We start from the raw sequence: 18,619 nt of genomic DNA, 5'->3' as shown, positions 1-18,619 counted from the left end.
GCAGGCTGTGTCCCCCATGTGCTGCTGCAGGGCTCTCCCCCACGTGTTGCTGCGGGGTTCTCCCCCACGTGCTGCTGCGGGGCTGTGTCCCCCACGTGCTGCTGCAGGGCTGTGTCCCCCATGTGCTGCTGTGGGGCTCTCCCTCACGTGCTGCTGCGGGGTTCTCCCCCACGTGCTGCTGCGGGGCTCTCCCCCACGTGCTGCTGCGGGGCTGTGTCCCCCACGTGCTGCTGCGGGGCTGTGTCCCCCATGTGCTGCTGTGGGGCTCTCCCCCACATGCTGCTGCGGGGCTGTGTCCCCCATGTGCTGCTGTGGGGCTGTGTCCCCCATGTGCTGCTGTGGGGCTGTGTCCCCCACGTGCTGCTGCGGGGCTCTCCCCCATGTGCTGCTGCGGGGCTGTGTCCCCCATGTGCTGCTGCGGGGCTCACTGGTCACTGTGATCCGGGACACGAGGGCTCGCCGCGCTGGACTTGCCACCAGCTCTGGTGCTGAGGGGAGAGAAGAAGAAAGAAATAGAATAAAAAGAGAAAAAAGAAGGAAAAGGAAGAGAAGGAACAGGCAGAACTGAGGACTGTCCTACTCTGCTGCCATATTGCTGTCAAGAAAGGGGCATTGAGTATAAGGGTAGGTCAGTTATGCCGCAGCTTTGTAAAACTTCATTTAGGTCACACTTTGGAATATTGCATACAGTTCTGGTCACCATACCAGAAGGATGTGGATGCTTTGGAGAAGGTGCAGTAAAGGTTTACAAGAATGTTGCCCAGTATGGGGGGATTTTATCTGTGAAGAAAAGTTGGATAGACTGGGTTTATTTTCATTGGAACGCAAGAGGTTGAGGGGCGATCTGATCAAAGTTTATAAGATTGTTGGTGGCATGGAGTGAGCTGAAAGTATGAGGCGTTTTCCCAGGGTGGAGGGGTCGATTAGAAGGGGACACAGGTTCAAGGTGCAGCGGGAGGTGGGGGGGAAGGGGGGAATGTTTAAAAGAGATGTGAAAGGCAGGTTTTTCACACAAAGGGTGGTGAGTGCCTGGAACGCGCTGCCAGAGGAGGTGGTGGAAGCAGTCACAATAGCAACATTCAAGAAGCTTCTGGACATAAACATGAGTAAGTGAGGAATAGAGGGATACGGATCCTGTAAGTGAAGACAGTTTTAGTATGGCAGGGGAAAATGTGTCAGCGCAGGGTTGGAGGGCCTGTGTTGTATTGTTCTTTGTTCTTGACATAATTATCTCTCATCTAATTCACAGACCTAACATTGGACTGTCCTCCTATATCCAATAGAGACTGTACAGGTAGTCGTGGACAAAGGGGAATCTGGTAATATCTATCACTAAGTTTGCTCCCATGATCCGAGCCACTGGGTACCCACTGTGTATATGTGAAGCAAAGCAGTTTTCTTTAGCTAAACACAGGAACCACATGGTGACAGCAGTCCCTAAGGCAAAGCGTTGGTTAGAAGCAATGCTCTAGTGAACGCTTCCCCTTTTTAAATCAATGTATATTTTTAGGCCACAGACATAACTGTTATATTGGGCTATCACAATGTCAGGAAATGACCCACTACTTGTCAGATGCCCCAGAGAAACCCATCACCTCCAGTGTAGCAGTTGTAAGCTTTGTCTTGGTGGTGAACATTCCACCGGGGACAAACTGACAACAGAGAGATTTATATTTAAGTGTTGCCTTTCTTGACCATTGGCTGTCCCTAAGTCCTTCACAGCCTTTAGTTTGAAGGTGTAGTGACTGATGTAATGTAGGATACACAATAACATTTCACAAGCAGCAACATGAAAACAGCCAGCTTGTTTGCCTTTGGGATGTTGCTTGAAGGATGAAAGTATTGGCCAGGGCACTGGTGATAACACATGTGTTCTTCCTTCCAATAGCACCATGGGATATGTACATCCACTTAAGAGAGCAGGCAGGAACTTAGTTTAACATCTCACCCAAAAGACAGAACTTCCAGCGGTGAAGGACTTGATGTTTGTGATCAAATCCCAGAGTGACACTTTAATCCAGGACCTTTGAACCCAGGGGTGAGAACATTCCCAACTGAAGCCAATGATTGACAATGTGGCTGTGAAGACCTTGTTGGACAGGATAGATAACTCACTTTGCTGCAGTTAGAAAAATATCAAAAATAGGAACAAAATATGCCATTTGCCCCTTCAACTCTGCTCCACCATTCAATTTGATCATGACTGTTAATACAATTTAATCCCCTGTTCTTGCTTTCTCCCAACAACCTTTGGTTCCTTTAGCCTTATGAGCTACATCTATCTCCTCTTTGAAAACATTCAATATTTTGTCCTCAGCCACTTTCTGTGGCAGAGAATTCCATCGGTTCCCCACTCTGTAGGTGAAGACATTTCTCCTCATCTCAGTCCTGAATGGCCTACCCAGTATCCTTAACATGTGACCCCTGGTTTTGCCAAGACAAAAATGAAGTGTAGCAAAAAATAGGGAAACAGTTTGCCAGAAGTAGAGAATGCATGACTCATTTAACAGTCATCCATGACTTTAATTCAAATAATTCAGAATCACAGAATCCCTACAGTGTAGAAGCAGGCCATTTGACCCATTAAGTCCACACCAACCCTCTGAGGAACATCCCAACCAGTTCCGCTCCCCTACCCTATAACCCTGAATTTCCCAAGGGGAACCCACCTCGCCTGCACATCCCGAGACACTATGGACAATTTAGCATGGCCAATCCACCTAACCTACACATCTTTGGACTGTGGGTGGTAACTGGAGCACCGGAAGAAACCCACACAGACACAGGGAGAACTTGCAAACTCCACACAGTCAACTAAAGGTGGAATCAAACTTGGGTCCCTGGCACTATGAGGCAGCAGTGCTAACCATTGAGCCACCGTAGTGTACCAAATATACTCCAGTGACGGTTGATGTCATCTCCTCTGATTTTTTGTCAACAAAATCTTTTTTATTTTATATACCTCATGCATAGGTCAACTCCCAATTTAAAGCCAAAATTTCCAACAGTTTGCACTCACCAGAGAGTTGCTGCTAATAGAGCCATGGTGTAGCCCACTATTGAAGCTGTGGGTCATCTCATTATGTCTGTCTACAACAACACAAAGTGTTACATTACCACCTCACTGGCGTATATTGCAACACCACCAATCTTGCCTTTCACAATGACAATATGATGTCAGGAAACATCAATAGTTCAAAGTAGGGGTTATTGAGATGGTAGAGCAGATGTCAGCAGCTTGAGACTTTAAAATATTAAGGGTAGAGCTTTAAAAATTAGAGGGAGGCTCTCCACTGAGTTTAGTCAAGTACAGGAGAGTCAAAAATGTGACCACAGTTGGAAAACAAATTTACAAAATGAGTCAATGAAATTTTACCAAACAAGACATTCAGTTTCTCACAGATATATCTGAATCTTTTGATCTTTAACAGGCAAGTAAGTTAGACATTGCAGATTTGAGAGTCAGCCCTGGATGGTGCACTAGGTTTGTGAGGTTTGGGGTAGCATAGTGGCTCAGTGGTTAGTACCGTTACCTCACAGCGCCAGACGATACCAAGTTGGGTGGGAGGGTGAACTGTGACGAGGATGCAGAGATCCTTCAGCATGATCTCGACACTTTGGGTGAGTGGGTAAATCAATGGCAGATGCAGTATCATTTGGATAAATGTGAGGTTATTCACTTCAGTAGCAAAAACGAGAAGGCAGATTACTACCGGAATGGCTGTAAATTGAGAGAGGGGAGTGTGCAGTGGGACCTGGGTGTCCTTGTGCACCAGTTGCTGAAGGGAAGCATGCAGGTGCAGCAGGCGGTAAAGAAGGCAAATGGTATGTTGGCCTTCATTGCGAGAGGTTTCGAGTTCAGGAGCAGGGATGTGTTGTTGCAGTTATACAGGACCTTGGTGAGACCACACCTAGAATACTGTGTGCAGTTTTGGTCTCCCTTTCTGAGGAAGGATGCTCTTGCTCTCGAGAGAGTGCAGAGAAGGTTTACCAGGCTGATTCCGGGGATGGTGGGATTGACATATGAGGCGAGATTGACTAGGTTGGGATTGTTTTCACTGGAATTCAGGCGAATGAGGAGGGATCTCAGAGACTTATAAAACTCTAACAGGTCTAGACAGGGAGGATGTTCCCAATGGTGGGTGTGTCCAGAACCAGGGGTCACAGTCTAAGGGTTCAGGGTAGATGATTTAGGACGGAGATGAGGAGACATTTTTTCACCCAAAGCGTGGTGAGCCTGTGGAATTCATTACCACAGGAAGCAGGTGATGCCAAAAACGTTGAATGTATTCAAGAGGTGACTAGATATAGCACTTGGGCCAAATGGGATCAAAGATTATGGGGAGAAAGCAAGATTAGGCTATTGAGTTGGATGATCAACCATGATTGTGAGGAATGGCAGAGCAGGCTTGAAGAGCAGAATGGCCTCGTCCTGCTTCTATCTTCTATGTTTGTATGTTTCTGTGTTCAATTCCACCTTCAGCTGACTGTGTGGAGTTTGCACATTCTCCCAGTGTCTGCATGGGTTTCCTCCAGGTTTCTTCCCACAGTCCAAAGATGTGCAGAGGTGAGGTGGATTAGCCAAGGGAAATGCAGAACAATAGGGGTAGGGTGGAATGCTCTTCAGAGGCTGAGTGCAGTCCAAATGGCCTGCACCCACACTGTAGGAATTCTATGATTCTGAAACATTTCGTACTGTGATGACAGAACACATCATTTAAAGTTAAAATGTGACAATGAAAATGCTTTTCAGCTCTTTTGGCACACTGATGGGTGCAAACATTGACCTTACGGTGACGGTGAGGTGATGGGAACGTGTGAGTTTCAACTTCTTCAAACATGTTACTTGTGCAAAAATCAAGCTTCTACTTTTCTCTTAAAACTTGTTCTTAGAAACTTGATTTTAAAATGAGTATAAACAATAGAATTAAAATTAGGCTTGGAGCACCCTCAAGTGTTAGAAACAATTTTATACCCTAAAATACAAAAACTACAGTAACTCTGAACAAATACCATAATCTGCAATTTGTGAGATTTTTATACTTCAAACATAATGCATTACAACTAATGGTATAGAATAATTTTCTGTTAAATAATTAATCGTCTTTGCTCATCCGTAGTATTTACGTATGCAAACAAGATTAGAGTTTAATCGGAAAACTAAAACATCTTTAAATAAAAATGAATTAAACTGAAACACATACTTTTTCTAATCACTCTACCTCAGTTATACTTCTTTAGAATCAAATTACTTTTCCCAAATTGCCCAGTTAGTCTTAGAAGTAGTTTCACAGCCAACAGTGATCGTAAGTATCCAACTGCTTGAACAGGAATTCGGTCTTGTATTTACAAATATGGGTCTGCGTCTTTCCTTAATAAGGTGACCGCATTTCTGTTACAAATTGACTCATCACATTTGATCTGAATAGCTTCTCTTAGCGACTGATGAATTTACCTCACTAATCTACATCAGTGTGTTTGCTAAAACAAAAGATGTTGGAAATACTTACCAGGTTAAGCAGAAACAATCGAAAGTGAAACAAAATGAACATTTCAGATTTTCATGATTTGGCAGTATTTTGTCTTTGTATCAGTAGTTTGAGATACAACGACCCACCAGCATTTCCAGTCGTAGAGTCATAGTCATAAGAGTCATAGTCATAAGAGCCATAGGGGCACAAAGGCATAGAGCCACAGAGTCACAGCCACAGAGCCATAGAGTCATAGAGTCACAGGGCATAGAGTTATAAACCCACAGAATCACAGAGTCACGGTGTCCCGGAGTCATAGAGCCATAGAGTCACCTTTTCAGCATAACATTAGATAGAAAGGGTAGACAGGAGTTCCCAAAATAATGGGTAATCCTTTAATGCCACAAAAGTGAAATAACTCCGCAGAGGCTAGTATCCCATCACCAAGTTACCCTTTATTAACACATGGAGAGTCCTTGTCACTGATCCAGCTCCCTCAGAGCCAGCTCTCAGAGTGAACAGAACCTCTGACACTCCTATTTATATCTGTCAGACAGGGCTCCCTGATTGAGCCAGGTTAACAGCCTAAATCAGGGAACTCATTATTTTCCAACAGCTTTCAGTTCTAAAGAAGAGTCACACTGAACTGGACATGTTAATTCTGTTTCTCCACAGATGCAGCTGAGTTTCTCCAACATTCTCTGCATTTGGATCTGAATACAGGACTTGTTGAAGAAACAGGATCCAGGAGCTGCCTTGTAACTACAGCCACAACAGAAGTGGAACAAAGAGAAGCAAAGGACTGGAATCGAAGAGTAGCAGAAATTCTTGGGATTTGCCCTTGCAGCGTCGAATCCCTTCCTGCCCACGGTACCCATTCCAATGCCAGGAATGCTGTGATTGGGATGAGTGGGATGTGCCAGTGAGGGGCATCAGGAACATTTTGCCTGAATTTAGTTTTCAAAAATCCAAATGACCCTGAGCAGATCCGCTCAAGAAACATTGAGGCCCATCCTTATGGCAAAGGAAAGAATCCAAAATGGTCTGTCATTCCGAAGGGAACCCAGCTTGACTTTGGGGAATTTCGGGACTTTCTGAAATGGAGCAGAGGAGCGGAACATTGGCACAGTGTCCCCTCCAAGAAATTATATTGAGTTTGAAATCAGTTGTCCTTTCCCCTGAGGGTTTCTATCCAGTCCATGTGGGTGTGTGTCTTACCTGCCAATGCTTACTGTTGAGTGTTTAAACTGCCCATCATTGGAACTGATGGATCCTCCAATCACAGGTTGTTTCTTTGTATTGGTAAACACTGGACAGAAACAATTGGTGATTGAAGGAGTAATGTGGGTGAGTGAGGGTGAGTGAGGGCAAGTGAGGGTGAGTGAGGGTGAGTGAGGGTGTGTGAGTGTGAGTGAGGGTGAGTGAAGGTGAATGAGGGTGAGTCAGGGTGAGTGAGGGTGTGTGAGGGTGAGTGAGGGTGAGTGAAGGTGAATGAGGGTGAGTGAGGGCGAGTAAGGTTGAGTCAGGGTGAGTGAGGGTTTGTGATGGTGAGTGAGGGTGAGTGAAGGTCAATGAGGGTGAGTGAGTGTGAGTGAGGGCAAATAAGATTGAGTCAGGGTGAGTGAGGGCGTGTGAGGGTGACTGAGGGTGAGTGAAGGTGAATGAGGGTGAGTCAGGGTGAGTGAAGGTGAAAGGTTTCACCCTACCTGAGGCCTAATCATTGGATCAGAGGTGTGAGGGCTAAAGGGGGGAAGAAGTTTGGAGGAAGGCCCAATGGTGTAGAAGGGGAAGGGACTGCCCACTGGGGAATGGGTGACAGGGTGTTTGGGGAAGAGGGTGTTTGGGACAGGCAGTTGCAAAAGCTACCAAATACATGGCCTTGTACATTCAGGTGCTCAACTCATGGCTTTTGTTTCTTATTGCAGCTCCAGCCCTCTCTCTGGGGGCATTCTCATGCCTTGCTGTTCTTGCCCATGGTTCTAACACTCTGGGCAGTGATGTGTGGTATTGAGATTATCGAAGGGGGGGCCTGACACCAGGCTGCCTCCCAAAGGTCTACTTCCTAAAGGACTATAACAGCAAGATGGTGGATTGGACTGGGAGTAATAACAGCAAGATGCATGACTCGGGGTTTAGACACAGCTGGGAAGATATGTGTCTTGTCATCCTGAATACCTCCTCAGGGATATTTGTTGTACAAGGACATGGGTATTAAAGGGTTAATCTGGGCAAAGATGAAGTCCCTCCCACTCTGCTAATAATAGCCACTAGGTGGAAGGGCATCAGAGAAGACCAAGCAGACAGCAAGTGGAGGCAAATGTCTTACCCGCCTCTTGTTAGTCCTAGTTCACAGTTAATATCTTAGAGTGAATGCAAACTGTATGTAGTTATTGAGATCTGATAACCTGCAGCTTGTTATAAGGACAAGAATCTGTTCTGCTGAGATGTGCTCACGGGTCATCCTTCGTCAGAAGCTACTGGGCAGCTCCTGGACCTGGAGATGAAGGACGGCAGATCAGAGTACTCCACACTAAACCACAGTTCAGGCATCACATCATGGTTATAGCAATATCAATGTACCAACCTTTCCTGCCCTGGGTTAGTGAGTGAGTGTGAGAGTCAAAGAGTGTGAGGGACAATGAATGTGTATGACAGAGGTTGAGTTCACTTTGACCATTGATATATATTTTATTGTTTAATATGTTGTTTACATTGCCTTCCAGTTTTCTTTTCTGACATTCATATTTAAGAAGATAAACCAAGCCTGAGTAGCTGCAGCTGAATGGGGATGAGAGACCCACAAGAGGACTGACTGTTTTTTTGGTGATGTGGCAAACAAATTTAGTTTTGTTCCAGTAGAGATGGGAAGTGCTGAAAATGCTCATTGCATCCGAGGGCATCTGTGCAAATGGAATGACCCTCAGCCAGAATGAGTAAACATCGTGGACTTGAACCAATGGCTCTGTTTCTCTCTCCATAGATGCTGTGTGACTCGCTAAGTCTTTGTAGCATTTTCTGTTCAGATTTTCAAATTCCCAGCAGCTGCTATATTTTGCTTTCCTGTGATATGCTGTAATTTAAAATCACTCAACACAAAGTATAATTTTTCTGCGAACAGATTCCAGTCATGTCTGTATAGAAATAGCACATTATTCCATGTGGAATGCCTTGGGAACATATGCATACCATGGAGTATTACATTATTCTCAGGAATGAGTGCCCAAACTATGAGAGTGTGACAGGAGGCTGTGGAAATCTCACTGATGCTGACTTAAAAACTCAGGCGATATCTGAATGCTTCTGGTTTTTGGTGCACTCAGAGTCTGTATTTCAGTGGAGATGAATTGGTGTCGGGTTGTTATGTTCCAGTACGGAGCAAAGCTAGTGTTTAGGAGAGATGTCACTGTTGTGATATGAACATAAAACTGTCTCAATCCATTTATATAAGGAGTGTTAGTTTCCCATTTTAAAAAACTCTGGTTGCAATTGGAGCTGGCAGCTTCAGGGTCCTAAAGTCCACACCTTGTGTGTCCAGTCATGAGAAGAAGAGTCATCCTTTTCTTCCTCATGGGGCAGGAGGCATGGTGAGATGTGCATCATCTGAAAGGGGGCACTCTTTGCCTACTATCTATGGCTGTGATTGTCCCTTGATTCAGACAATTGGAGAGCAGTGCCCATCTGCATCCTTTATCCCCTCCAACCTCCATTCTCCCCTCACCTCCACACACTCTTCCCCCCCCCCATACCTCCCCCTGTCCTCTAACCTATCCTTCCCCTCTGCCTCATCTCTCCCGTCTATCCCCCTCCTCTCCTCCCCTTGTCCCCTTCTCCATGCTCACTCCCACTCCCAAGGCCTCCCCCATCCCCAAGCTCTCCCCCAGCCCCAACACCATTTTGGTAAGCAGGCTGCAATGGTTTCCCAGCAGGACACAAGCTACTTTACTCACCTCCTGGGGAGGCAACTGTTTATTGGGTGTTGGCTTAAGGCCCTAAAGGGACCATTAATTGATCACTTAAGTGCCACAATTACTGGCATGTCAAGAAAAGTGCCCACAAGCACTTGTGGTGCAGTAGTAAGGTCGCTACCTCTCAACCAGGAGGCCCTGGTTCAAGTCCCAACTGCTCCATGAGTGTGTTATAACATTTCAGAACAGGTTAATCAAGACAATCTGCCCATGGCCTTTCTCACCCAACACTTGATCATAGAGCTGTTGAGAAGGGGGTTTGTCTCATTCTAGGGTCAAGCATCAAATTATTTCCCTCTCTCGCTACCTTCAAGTTTGGGGAGCAGGGGGGGAGTTCCACCCAACTATTTGGGTTCCTGTGACCATTCATTTAAGGTTTTCCTGATTAACTCTCGGTTCTGAAGAAGATTCATGCTGGACTCGAAAGTGCTGCCAGGCCTGCTGAATTTCTCCATTGCTTTCTGTTTTTATTTCAGATCTCCAGCACTTGCAGTATTTTGCTTTTGTCAATATGCTTCCTGAAAAGAGGCAGCGAGTTTGAAGTATGTCACTGTGCTGTCTTGTGTAGGCATGAGTAAATGAGACGGAACTTAACATTGTGGTGGGTGATTGTTTTAGCAGTGTCAGGTCATTTGGGAATTACCTACCATCCCAGTTTAGCCACTATAATGCCCAATACCACATCAATACTGAATAGTGTGAGAAGAAAGCAAGCTCATAAATTCATCTATTTATTTGAAGTTTGTTTTAATCATCTGTGGGATGTGGGCGTCTCTGGCTGGACCAAAATTTCTTGCCCATCCCTAGTTGCCCCTTGAGAAGGTGATGGTGAGCTGCCTTTTTGAATCGCTGCAGTCCTCCTGCTGTGGTTTGACCCACAATGACACTAGGGACAGAATTCCAGGATTTTGATCCAATGACAGTGAAGGAATGGTAATATATTTCCAAGTCAGGATGGTGAGTGACTTGGAGGGGAACTTGGAGGGGATGGTGTTCCCATGTATCTGCTGCCCTTGTCCTTCTAGATGGAAGTGGTCATGGGTTTGGAAAGTGCTGTCTGAGGATCTTGGGTGAATTCCTATAGTCCATCTTGTAGATAGTACGCACTGCTGCTACTGAGCGTCGGTGGTGGAGGGAGTGGATACTTATGGATGAAGTGCCAATCAAGCGGGCTGCTTTTTCCTGGATGGTGTCAAGCTTCTTGAGTGTTGTTGGAGCTGCACTCATCCAGGCAAGTGGGGAGTATTCCATCACACTCCTGACTTGTGCCTTTTAGATGGTGGACAGGCTTTGGGGAATCAGGAGGTGAGTTAGTTGCCACAGTGTTCCTAGCTTCTGGCCTGCTCTCGTAGACACTGTGTTTATGTGGTGAGTCCAGTTGAGTTTCTGGTCAATGGTAACCCCCAGGATGTTGATAGTGGGGTATTCAGTGATGGTAACACCATTGAATGTCAAGGCGTGGTGGTTAGATTGTCTCTTATTGTTGATGGTCATAGCCTGGCATTTGTGTGGCACGAATGTTACTTGTCACTTGTCAGCCCAAGCCTGGATATTGTCCAGATCTTGTTGCATGTGAACATGGACTGTATCTGAGAATTTAATATTTGAGGAGTCGTGAATGGTGCTGAATATTGTACAATCATCGGCGAACATCCCCACTTCTGACCTTATGATGGAGGGAAGGTCATTGATGAAGCAGCTGAAGATGGTTGGGCCTAGGACACTATCCTGAGGAACTCCTGCAGTCGTGTCCTGGAGCTGAGATAATTGACCTCCCACAGCCACAAGTATCTTCATGTGTGTCAGGAACGACTCCAACCACCGGAGCGTTTGCCCTCCGATACCCATTGATTCCAGTTTTGCTCAGGCTCCCTGATGCCCCATTTGGTCAAATGCAGCCTTGATATCAAGGGCTGTCACTCTCACCTCAAGTCTGGAATTCAGCTCTTTTGTCCATGTTTGAATCAAGGCTGTAATGAGGTCAGGAGCTGAGTGGTCCTGGCAGAACCCAAACTGGGTGTCACTGAGCAGGTTATTGCTGAGCAGGTGCTGCTTGATAACACTGTTACTGACACCTTCCATCACTTGCTGTTGCTTGTACATCTTTGTTGATTTAATAATAGCAGGATAAACTTCTTCACATAGAATCTGTACAGTGTGGAAACACTAATGCCTTATCTTTCCAAAAATTTGCGTACTCCCCTCCTGAGTCGAAAGAAATTGACAACTGGCCCCTCATTCTAAATACTTGGACACTTCAACATTCTTGTAACAATTTACAAATGTATCAATGCATTTTCATTACGTGCTTCAAAAACCTTTCAAAGCAAATGAAAAAATGAAAATGAAAACCGAGTGTACATTTTTGAGAGGGTCAGTAAAAGACCCTGCAAACTTCAGGAATTTTTTTCTAGTTATGCATTCCGTACCTTTCTTCATTCTGAATATTGCCTGCTTGCTCTATGTGCACCTATGGTCTTTCACTGGAAAGGTAAACAGCTCCATCTATTGTTCAGATCTTGTACCTCAAGTAGAATCGCAGGACCCTAAGAGTGTGGAAGCAGGCCATTCGACCCATTGAGTCTTCACTGACCCTCCAAAGTGCACCCACCCAGACCCACCCTATCTTGGGTAGGAGAAAATTACTGCAGATGCTGGAATCTGTACTAAAAACAAATGCTGGAGATCACAGTGGGTCAGACAGCATTCATGAAGAGAGAGCAAGCTAACGTTTCGAGTCCAAATTATGCGATAGTTTGTTGGGGGGTGGGGAGGAGGTGTGGGAGTAGTGGGTGTACAGGGTTATTGGAGAAAAGCTGTTGATAGTTCAGATGAAGCGATGGGAATGTGAGAATGGCAGAACAATGGTGTGTCTAACTGCCAGACTGAAAGGACAGTAACTGGGATGGGGGGAGGGGAGAGAGGACATGGTGACAAAGAATGTGATGAGTAAAGCCAAAATAAATAGTAGAAATGGGAGAATGTAACAAGTAAAGCTAAAAGAAAGTGAAGGAATGGGAGTTAGTTCACAATCTGAAGGTGTTGAGCTCAATATTATGTCCAGAAGGCTGCAAAGTGCGTTAGTCTGAAGATGAGATGTTGCTGCAGTTAGTGCTGTGATTCAGTGGAACACTGCAGCATGTGAGCAGGACGCTGTGTTAAAATGACCAGCTACAGGCAGGTTGGGGTCCTGCTCACGCACAGACTGGAGGTGTTCTGCAGAGCAGTCACCCAGTCTGCGTTTGGTTTCTCCAACGTAGAGTAGGCCCCATTTGGTGCAGCGAATACAATACACAGACTGGAGGAGGTCCAGGTGAAATGCTGCTTCACCTGGAAAGACTGTTTAGGCCTTTGGATGGTGAGCAGGGAGGAGATGAAGGGACCAGTGTTGCACTTTCTGCAGTTACATGGGAAGGTGCTGTGGGAAGGGGAGGTGGTGTTTGTGGTCATGGAATGGACTAGGGGTTAGCCCCACCCTATCCCTGTAACCCTGCATTTCCCATGGCTAATCCATCTAGTCTGCATTTCCCTGGACACAATGGGCGATTTAGCATGGCCAGTCCACCTAATCAGCACATCTTTAGACTGTGAGAGGAAACCGGAGCACCCTGAGGAAGCCCATGCAGACACAGGGAAAATGTGCAAACTCCATGCAGACAGTCGCTCGAAGGTGGAATTGAACCCAGGTCCCTGGTCCTGTGAGTAGGTCACAAATTGGCTGGAAATTCTATCTTAAGCTGTTGCAATACACAAAAGGCATAGAAATGTACTTTCCTCTGTTCTTTAAATGTATTGCACTGAATCACATGTTTAACTTATTGACTGTTCATTTCAAGGTTACATAGAACATAGAACTGTTACAGCATGATGTTGTGCCAAACATGATGCTAAATTAAACTAATCTCTTCTGCCTGCTCTTGGTCCATATCCCTCCTTTCCTTGCATGTTCATGTGCTTATCTAAAAGCCCTTAAATGCCCCTATTGTATCTGCCTCCATCACCACCCCTGACAGTGCCTTCCAGAAACCTACCATTCTCTGTGTAAAAATCTTGCTCGTCATGTCTCCTTTAGACTTTTCCCCTCTCACCTTAAATGCATGCTACCCTAGTAGTAGACGTTTCAACTCTGGGAAAAAGATTCTGCCTGTCAACCCTATCTATGCATTTCATAATTTTATAGACATCTATCAAGTCTTTCCTCAGCCTCCACCACTCAAGGGAAAACAATCCGTGTTTTTCTAACTCTCCTTATAGCTCATCCCCTCTAATCCAGGCAGCATCCTGGTAAACCTCTTCTGCACCCTCTCCAAAGCCTCCATATCCTTCCTGTCATGTGGTGACCAGAATTGAATTCAATACTCTAAGTGTGGCCTAAATAAAGTCTTATAAAGCTACAACATGACATCCTGACTCTTGTACTCAATTCCCTGACCAATAAAGGTAAGCATGCCATATGCCTTCTTTACCACCCTATCTACTTGTGTGCCTGCTTTCAGGGAGATATGGATTTGAACCCCAAGATCCTCCTGTACATCAATGCCAGTTGGGATCCCGCCATTAACTGTATACTTTTCCTTAACATTTGATCTCCCACTTACCCGGATTAAACTCCATCAGCCATTTCTCCGCCCATATCTGCAACTGATCTATATTCCGCTGTATCATTTGACAACCTTCTACACTGTTCACAACTCCACCGATCTTTGTATCATCTGCAAACTTATTAAACCACCGATCTACATTTTCATCCAAGTCATTTATATATATCACAAACAGCAGAGGTCCCAGTACCCTGTGGAACACCACTAGTCACGGACCTCCAGCCTGAAAAACACCCTTCCAACACTACCCTCTGTCTTCGATGGACAACTCAATTCTGAATCCATGAGGCCAAGTCACTGTGGATGCCCTGCATCTTAATCTTCTGGATAAGCCTACCATGAGGGACCTTGTTGAAAATCTTACTAAAATTCATGTAAACAACATCCACTGCTCTATCCTCATCGATCACCTTTGTCACCTTCTCAAAAAATTCAGTCAAATTAATAAGACATGAAATGCCCTGCACAAAGCCATGCTGACTGTCCCTAATTAGATCATGCTTTTCCAAATTTGAGTAAATCCTATCCCTAAGAATTCTGTCCAACAGCTTCCCAACCACCAATGTGAGACTCACAGCTGATAGTTTCTTGGATTATCCCGACTTCCCTTATTGAACAGAGGAACAACATGAGCTACTCACCAGTCCTCTAGGACCTCTCCAGTGGTTAGTGAGGATACGAAGATCTTGGTCAAGGTCCCAACAATCTCCTCACTTGCCTCTCTCAGTAACCTGTTTAGATACCATCGGGCTCTAGGGATGTATCCAACTTAATGCACTTCAAGAGATCCAACATCACTTCTTTCTTGATCTCAAAATGCCCTTGCATATTAGCATGCTCCATACATATCTCACTATCCTCCATATCCTTCTACTGGGTGAATAATGATGCAAAGTACTCACTTAGGATCTTGCCTACACTCTCTGCCTCCAAGCACAAGTTCTCTCCTTTATCCTTGAGTGGTCCTACCTTCTCCCTAGTTGTCCTCTTGTTTTTAATGTATCTATAGAATGCCTTGGGATTCTCTTTAACCCTACTTGCCAGGGACATTTCATAGCCCCTTCTTGTTCTCCTAATTCCCTGCATGAGTATTTTCCTGCTTTCTTCATATTCCTCACGGGCCCTGTCTGATTTTAGCTTCCTAAACCTTACATATGCTTCTTTTTTCCTTTTGACTAAATCCATAGCCTCCCTTGTTATCCAAGGGTCCTTTACTTTGCCATCCTATCCTTCCTCCTTACTGGAACATGCTGGTTTTAAACTCTCCCAGCAGGTCTTTAAACAGCTCTCACATGCCAAACGTGGACTTGCCTGATAACAGCTCCTTCCAGTTAACACTCCTTACTCCTGTCTAATATTAACGTAATTTGCCCTCCCCTAATTTAGTCCCTTCCCACAAGGTCCTGGCTTATCCTTGTTCATGGCTATCGTAAAAGTTAAGGAGTTGTGATCACTGTTTCCAAAGTGCTCTCCCACTGAAAGGTCAGTCACCTGGCCAGGCTCATTAGCCAATACAAGCTCCAGTATGGCCCCTCCTATAGTCGGAATATCCACATACTGTTTCAAGAAACCCTCTTGGATGCACTTAACAAACTCTGCCCCGTCTAAGTCTCTTGCTTTAAGGGAGTCCCAGTCAATATTGGGGAAGTTAAAGGCACCCACTATGACAACACTGTTTTTATTGCATCTTTCCATAATTTGCCTACATATTTATTCCTCAACATCTCAGTGTCTGTGGGAGGCCCTATGTTCTAATCCTATCAGAGTGATTGCACCTGTCTTGTTTTTGAGTTCTACTCGTATTGCCTCAGTGGATGAGTTGTTAACCTATTTAAAATAAACTTTACATAAACTGTTAAAGTAGAACATAGAAATTTAAAATAAAATCCAGGGCATTAAAATGTCACACAAAGTAAGGTAAGTAGTTACGTTACCCAAAAAGGCTGAAATCATTGGTAATATTGGGTTATTAAGAAGTAACAGTTAAAGTACGATAAAGGAGATAGGAGAAACAAACAACCTTGTTCCCAGATGAGACAGATGGCTGGAGCAGATCCTTGTGGGAGCAGTTTCCTCTGCTCTGAGTCTTGTTGTGCTGGCAAAGCATTACACTGGAGTCAATATTCTTCCAATTTAAGAAGTTCTTTCTTGTCCAAAAGAGACTGAAGACTTCCAACCCAAGTTGTTTTTTTTTATAGCTATTTCTGCAGACTAGTGGATATCCCGTGTCAATCATTTTACTTCCAAAAATATCCTAAGGTTTTGGAGTAGATCTGTAGCTCGGGTTGTGGGTGTTGAGGTTGGTTGGCTCGTCGAGCTGGTTTGTTGTTCTGCACTTGGAGGGGTGATTATCTTCAATAGTGGAGGTAGATCAAAACCTCCCTAGACATGGACAACATTCCCGTCTTCTGCCCAAATCTGCTGTCAGTGCACAGGCTGAGGAACATCTGTGACTGGAACAAATGGACCTCAGGACATAAAGGAAAACAGAAGGCCTTGTTCTGTCTGATCCTTTATCCCCTTCACTATCAGGTCAAGTGAGGTGAAGTTTGAGGAGATATGGTTTGGAGAGGCTGAGGCATATGTTAAAAACTGAATGTGATGATGAAATAAAAATTAGGCAGGTCAGAATGAAGCTTTCTTTCCATTGCAGTTAAGAACCTGGTCATCATCAGGTATGAGGCAGACTTACTGTTAGAACATAAGAACCAGGATCAGGAGGCGGCCATGTGGCCCCTCGAGCCTGCTCCACCATTCAATAAGATCACTGCTGGTCTTTCCATGGCCTCAGCATCGCTGCTGTATGTGTCACAGGTATGGTTCTGTGGTGATCACCTGAGCTATCTTCTGCTTTATCTGGAGGTGAAAATGGACCATGTCTGTAAGAACACAATATATAAAACATCCACATGAAGGGGAAAAAACCATGTTATATGTCCATTGAATGGTTGCATTGCAGCAAATCACAATTGTAAGAGAAATAACTTTCAGTGAATCAAAGGTTTCCAAAGGATTTGGTATTAAAGTCAGAGTTAGGTTCCTTCAGTCATTTTTGCCCAGAAATAAAAACAATGTACAAGTTGAAATATTGTATCATAGATGTACAGCACTGTCAATTCCTGGCAGAAATAATTTGCAAAATAAAATACATCAACTAACTCAAATATAAATAAAGTGTTGGGCACTTGTGGTGCAGTGGTACTGTCTGTCAGGAAGCCCAGACTCGAAACCCACCTACTCCAAGGGTGTGTAACTACAACATTTCATCAGCAGGTTGATTAGAAAATATCTACCCTCTTTATGACACAGTAATTTTAAAAAATCTAATCTGTACACTCCAGAGAGTGCAGAGAGCTAGGGTGCATGTTAGCTGACATATGGTTCCGGTGCTTACTGAACTGCAGAATATGTTTGATTCATTATTTACATTGGCACATTGCAAAATAAATTGTCCATACATTTTGAGATTAAAAATTAAACCATGGAAACAGGACAAAAACAAGTTGAAACTGTTGATTTTAAGGAAATGCTTGCCTTCTGGAAGTATCGAGATACATGCCAGAATATAAAGAATATTTCTGAGGAAGGGTCACCGGACCCGAAACGTTGACTCTGATTTTTTCTTCGCAGATGCTGCCGGACCTGCTGAGCTTTTCCAGCAACTTTGTTTTTGTAAAGGTCCCAAACTTTAGTTGCAGAGGGAGTTGATTTTGAAAAGAGATATGAAGATTAACTGTCTCCTTAGATCTACAGATATTAAAAGCATGTATACTTTTAATAGCTGCACTTGAAAAAGCACAATTAATAGACTTAACTTTGCAAACTCTGTGTTGGTATTGGAAACAGACCATTTCCAATCAACAGGAAGAGGAATTCTTGAAAGGAATGAACTCATCCAAAACTGTTTCAGTTAACCCTGTGGGATTCCAGTAATTCTTCAGATCATTCTTCATTCACACGAGTTTCAGTGTTGACTGTCATTAATGATGGGGTCAATGTGCAGTTGTTTCGGCCAACTTCACGAAGCTTCTGGGACCTTCCGAATCAAGTGATGGCCTTTTGAACCATTCTCCACAAGGTGCAGGGACACAGGAGGGCTGCAATTGTCCCCTGGGGATTAGCAAACCACAGCCTCCCTGTTGTTTCACTACAGCAGGTGGCTGGGTGTGAGATAGAGACTAAACTGGGGACTCAAGCCTGGAAAATAATGGGATATTCTCTTGACAAGGACATTGAAAATGAGTCTGTGAATGGTGCACAAAAGCATTGCAGAGTTCGCAACGAAATTGTGCCATATCTGCATAAAATAACCCGTCCGCCTATAGTCTGATAAACACCAGCGGCATCTTTCATTAATATGTAACACTGATTATTATCGGTGTAGCGCTAGCTTGCCGAGTAGAATGCAGAGGGGAGTGTCCACATGAGACAAATTGCTGAGAAACTGGAGGGACAGACCCTGTACCGGGGGAAGGGGGTTGAGAAACGGGAAAGACATGACCCTGTACTGGAGGGGGGGAGGCGGGTATAAAAGAAGCCGGGAGCCGGCCCTGTACCGGGGTGTGGGGTTGCGGGGGAGTAC

At 44.7% G+C, this 18,619-nt stretch overlaps 1 long non-coding RNA gene across 1 annotated transcript in view; it reads right to left on the bottom strand.

Annotated features, from left to right (window-relative positions):
- The window catches only part of LOC125484668, a 28,318-nt gene that overhangs the window by 4,808 nt on the left and 4,891 nt on the right, over window positions 1-18,619 (bottom strand). The window contains exon 2 of the long non-coding RNA XR_007263481.1: window positions 16,058-16,916. This is a non-coding gene — a long non-coding RNA (uncharacterized LOC125484668). The remainder of the gene's footprint in view (window positions 1-16,057; window positions 16,917-18,619) is intronic.

This window comes from Rhincodon typus, chromosome 13 (genome assembly GCF_021869965.1).
Source record: "Rhincodon typus isolate 14 chromosome 13, sRhiTyp1.1, whole genome shotgun sequence".
NCBI classification, from domain to species: Eukaryota; Metazoa; Chordata; class Chondrichthyes; order Orectolobiformes; family Rhincodontidae; genus Rhincodon; species Rhincodon typus.
The sequence above is the reverse complement of the archived record's forward strand: the minus strand, read 5'-3'. Positions and strand labels throughout refer to the sequence as shown.